Here is a 6000-nt window from a genome sequence, read left to right on the forward strand (position 1 = left end):
ATGAGAGATGATGGTGGCCTGGACTAGGGTAGGTAGCAATATGGGAGGTAGAAATATCATGTTCAAAATATACTTTGAAGGTGGAGTCAATTAGAGTTGCTGACAGATTTGGTAAAGGAGAAGAAAATAAAAGAATCAAAGATGACTCTTAGATTTTTGACCTAAACAACCAGATGAATGTTTGGGCCATTTACTAATGTGGAGAAGATCAGGAGAGAGCAAGTCTAGAGTTTATTTTGCAAAAACAAGAGCTTGTTTTTAGACATGTTAAATCTGAGATGCTCATGAATTTATGGACATGTTTGATACACCAGCCACCCATGAGTTTCATAGAACAAGTCGTTGCCTAGATCTTCCTAGCTCTGAGTACCCCAACAGTACTGGATTTCTGGATTTACTAAATCTAGGCTACGCCTTAGAACCCTGATGACCCACCAGCTAAACCTGCACCACCAGTAAACAGCATCAGCTCCTCAGCATATTCCTCTGACCTCTCTCTCCCTTTGGCCTAATTATCACATTTTGAGTTGATTCCTTTAAAGCAGGCATTTGACCTCAACAACTACATGTCTCTAAATCCTACTGCAGGAAGATTTCTTGGAACACCAATTCTCTTCACTGGGTGTGATTTTTTTGGTTGTGTGTGCGGGTCAAAATGTTCAACATTCAACAATCCTTCACTGGGGACCTCTCTATGCCAAGCACTAACATTGATGCTGGCAACACAGAGGAGAATCAGGTAGATAAACAACCACAGTGTGAGCAGGGCTGACACCCAAGAAGCACAGAAGTGGAGGGAACTAGGGGAAGTCTAGGCAAGGCTTCCTGGAGAAGGTGGGTTCATGTAGAGTAACCTTTCCTAAGCATAAGGCGCTGGGTTTTATTGATGATTTTGGCCTCATCAACTGTCTTGGGACTTCGGACTTCTTCCTTTGATTCCAAGAATTTCAGAAATATTTGTCAGTAACACCCTTGGGCATTTCACTCCTGCCACATTGGGAAAGGGGAGTTCAGTCCTTGGGGAAGTGACTGCAGGTCTGTACATGCTTGCTGTCTGCCTTCTGACAAGAGGAATTACAATGTGAGTAAAGCGGCCCCGTGCAGTGGGGCGGGCCCAGCAGTTAGTCAGAAGCTTAGCCTCACAGAGCTTACTGCAAAGGATAGCTGAGGTCAATCAGGAAATGGGGGAACACCAACCTACGGTTTGGTGAGGCTTGTGCCTTGTCAGAAGATTCCCCCACAACCAGTGAAACTGTGAGCTTCTGGCATCCCACGCTTCAGCCAACTCCTAAACATTTCTCCTGGTTGCTCCTCCCCTAACGTTCCCTGGCCCTCCCATGACCCCATGTAGGCCTCTCCACTTTTCACTCAGAAGGTTGCCTCTCCAATCTGAACTTTGGTCAGCTTCACAATATATCCTACACATTTTTGCTAAAGTGCTCTATCTAATACCCAGGCCAGATCTGGGTTCCCCCCCCCCTCTGTTTATTGCCTTCACTAGCTCCCCACTGCTCAGAGAAAGGCCAGGCTCCTTAGCCCCCTTGATCTAGGTCCTGCCTCCTCTCTAGCCTCACCTTAACTACCTTCCCCTTCATACTTTCCAGTTCCCTGAAGATGCCAGTGCTATCTGCATCATAACTTGGAACCTTTGTACATGCTGTTCTTCTTGACTGGAATGCCTTTTTTCTCCAACCCTGTTCATCTGATAAATTCTTCATCCTTCAAAGTGCTGCTCTGGTTTCTCTTTCTCCCTGAAGTCTTCCCATCCAGTCCGCTTGCCTGGCCTTATTCATTCCTATCTCTGCACCAGCTCTGCACCTTGTTCTCAACACAGTGTTACTTGTATCATGGACTGAGAAATTGAGTCTTGGGAAAGGGAAAGGGCTTATCCAGGCTTTCAAGGTAAATATGGACTCAACTCCAAAAAATCCTGACTCCTAGGCAAGTGCCCTATTCACCTCACTCTCAAAGAATCAGTCAGATTTTATACACACATACACAGAGTATTTTATGGGATGCAACAGTACCATTAAACATCTGTCCTTCAGTAAGTAAACTCTGCCATAATTCCCTGAAGCTCCTGACACGTTCCAGGGAGAGGGTTAGACAAGGCAACCTTCAAGATCTTCTGAGCTGATATTTTATGAAATACAAAAAAATTCACTATCACAAGTAGTGCTCACATTTTCCCTCTAGAGTTCATTTGTTTGTGTTTTTAAGATGAAGGGGAGGGAACAAGCATTTATTGCACACCTACTATATACTGGGGCAATGCTTTGCATACCTTATTTCATTTCATTCTCAGAACAATTTCGTAAGATCCGTATTGTTGTCCTCATTTCATAGAAAAGGAAACTGAAATACAGGCAGGATAAACTCCTCACCCAGGGTCCCACAGTAAGGAAGGAACCAGCAGGGCTTTGAACTGCAGACTGGAGGGGCAGGTAATTGATGAACAGCAGGTAGGGTCTGGTCTCACGTCTCCTTTCCACATCCTCCCCTACCATGCCACCCCTGACCTGGCGCAGGCCTCTCACCCTGGTCTTCACACTCCTTGCACAAGTAGACCCAGCTCTGTGTCCACACACCCAGCATACAGGCGGCCAGTAGCAGCTGCAGCTGCAGCCTCTTCATCCCTTGGGCTGGCGTCCCAGTGCCCAGCCTTGGAGAGCTGCTACCCTGCCAGGTGCTCTGCCAATGTCACCACCTCTGCCTAGACACTGGGGCAGGGGCTGAGATCACCTGCACCTTGCACCTGACTGCCTCTCATTTGCGACGTTAGAGGTAATAAGCACCGCAGCCAATGGTTGATGACCATGCACTGGGAGTGCAGACCAAGGTGGAGGAGGCCAGCTAAGTGTTGAGGGAACAGGGCAGAGTTCCTAGGGAGTGGGCGTATGGCAGGGCCAGCTAAGGGTGGTCTCTGGGGTCCCATAAGCCTGCTTAATGTTGGCGTGGTCAGTTTCAGAGTGCTGTCACATTGTTCCTTCCATCACCCCCTGGCACTCACTCTCTCTCTCTCTACTTCCCTCTATCCCTCTATCCTACCTTCTATCTATCCATCCGTCCTCTGGGCCTATGAGGAACAATAATAGTATGGTATCTGTTAGTTTAATAGGAACACCTAAGGCCTGAGAGGGACCCAAAGAGGCCCTAATCCAGTATGATCTCAGGAAAGTCTTCCTGGATGAGGTGACTCTTAGTTAACCAGGCAGGAAGAAACAAGCAGAGGGGAGAAAGGAGCAAAAGGAATACTATGTGGAAAGGCCCAGAGGAGGGAAGGTTTTATAAGTTAATATCATTTCTACAACTTAATACTATGCGATCAGTGGAATTTCCCTCATTGTCAGGAAACTGAGGATCTAAGAGAGAAAAAAGCACTAATATTTGTTGATCATCATACTGTATGCTAAGCCCTGCACCAGACAAGCAACATGCATGATATCATTTGATTCTCACACCAATTTCATGCGGTTGCTATTATGCACACTTTCCTGATGAACAAACAGGCTCTGAGATGCAAATTGATTTGCCAAGGTCACAGAGAGATGGAATAGGGACTAGAACCAAGGTCTTCTCATTCCAGTGCTTTCACTGGACCTTGATTCCACTATTCACCACCTCGATATTTATTTATTGAGTTTCCATTATGTGCCAGGGACTGGGCTAGGTGCTGAAGATACAGTGGAGAACAAGATTGACACGTCTCCTGCTATTACAAGGACCACCTTCTAGTGGGACAGAAAATCATCAAGAAACCAAATAAATATCAATTAATGATATGCGTGCTGAAAAACTAAAGCAAGGTTATGACTTAGCAAGTTAGAAGGAGATGGGGGAAGTCTGATTGGCTGGGAGACGGCAGGGAAGCCCTCCTCGAGATGACACTGCTTGAGCTCGGAATGAGAAGTCATGTATTTATCTGGAGGTGAGTATTCCAGGCAGAGACAACATCAAGTGCAGAGGCTCTGAGAAGGGGTATAAGTTTGTCTCTTTTGAACATTGGAAACATGGCCAGTGTGGCTTAAGCACTGTGAACAAGGTGGACAATGTCTGGAGGTGAGAAATCAAGATCTCAAACAGGCCTACAGGCCCTGGGAAGGATTTATACTTGGTTCAATGGGAAGCCTTTCATAGGGGAGCCATCATCAGATTTCCATTTTAAAAAGTTCACTTTGATTGCTCTGTGCTAGGTTGATGATCTCAATATATAACCAATTGCGAATATCAAGTAGACAGTTAAAATATATAAATCCAGAGTTCATGAAAAAGGTCCTGATTATACATACAAATTTTGGGGTGTATAAGTAGCAGTTTTGGTGACATAGCTAGACGAGATCTTTTTAAAAGGGAGGGCAGATTGGCCAAGAATTATGCCAAGTACCCCATGTCTGGAGAACCCCAACTCTGAAAGGTGACCAGAGAAAGTGGAGGCAGCAAAGGAAACCAAGATTAGCCACCAAAGAAAGAGCTTCCTTTAGAATTCTAAGTTTCTACCCATTGGCAGGATGTTCTTCTCTTAAAGGGAGTGTCAAAACTGCAATTCAACTGATATTTACTGATCACCTGCTGTGGGCAGAATGCTGTGCCAAGTTCTGAGGAGACAAAAGCAGATTAGGACAGCATAGGCAGGTAGGATGCAGTCCTCACAATAATAGCAACTAGAGTTATCCCCATTTTATAGAAGTTACTGAATCTCGGAGATGGTGTGTAACTTACCCAAGGATACATGGGTGACTGGGTATACAGCCAGGTCTGACTGACTTCATGAGCCCCTTCCTTATAAGAAAAAGTGGTTAAATACGTATTTATGACTGCATAGCATAAAGACAAACATAATGCAGGTTATATTCATTATTTCTTCGGTTTTAAAATAAATTAATGTTAAAAGATTTTCTTGGACTCGAGGTGCTAGGCCTTTGAGCCGAATGGCAAGTTGGCTCTGCGGCCAATTACTGACCTCGCCTAGTTCTCATTTTCTTCTCCTTAAAATTCCAGTTTTGAAGGATTGTTATAGGATTATTTGTGATACGTGGAAGCTGCATGAGGGCAGAAACAAAGTCTAATTTATTTTCAACTGTGTACCTAGAGCACTCGGCACAGAGTAAGCACTCAGTAATATGAATGTGAAATTATCTGCACAGTGCTAGAATACAGTAAACACGACAACTGTCAGATTTCTTTCACCGGAAGTCCTAGAGAACAGTTTAGGTCATACATGATATCTATCAGAAAGCTGGAGTGTATGTACAGACTCTGAATGTAACAGGAATTTAGGTCAGGAGGGATTGTGTGGGTCAATCAGTTCACATCCTTTGTAATTTTTTTTCAGTGCATCCATGCCTTGGGTCCCTTAACTGCATTCGTAACACGATCCATTGTGCAGTGTTGGTGGTATAGTATAACGCAATCTATCGTTAGCTATGTAGGTAGGAAAGGGGAGTTTTGAAAACCATCAGTTTTATAGTCCTGTATGGTATGTTTACACATGCAAGGAGTTGTACCAGTATTGCTGCATTGCTCCAAATCCTCTGCAGATTTCATTACAAAGCTACAAAGTGACTGCATAAATTATGTACCGCGGCCCCGTGTCCTGGAAATCACTGTGTAGTCTTGGGAATTAGATAGGAAGTTAGATCTTTGTAATTGATATGCTCCCACTTAGGGTGGAAACCCTGTGGATCCGTGAGAACTTTTTTCTGTCCACACACAGTGTGTAAAGTTCTGCAGTTAGCTGGGCAAGTAAATTCCAAACAATAGATAGCAGAAGTAAAAGAGTTTTGCAAAGTTACCCAATCCTGCCCTGCTCTCCTTCTCTAGCCTTGTCTCCCACCATGGGTGCACTGGTTCCCCTAACCTCACTGCATCCGGAAGGATATGCCATTTTCCAAATGCATAATACATACTTCCAAAATGTCGTGTCTTTACCTATACTGTTCTCTTTGTTTGAAATCTTCTTCCCCTCTTCATTCTGGGAAACCCTAAAGAGAGTGCCTCTTC

This window comes from Ailuropoda melanoleuca, chromosome 2 (assembly GCF_002007445.2).
Source record: "Ailuropoda melanoleuca isolate Jingjing chromosome 2, ASM200744v2, whole genome shotgun sequence".
NCBI lineage: Eukaryota > Metazoa > Chordata > Mammalia > Carnivora > Ursidae > Ailuropoda > Ailuropoda melanoleuca.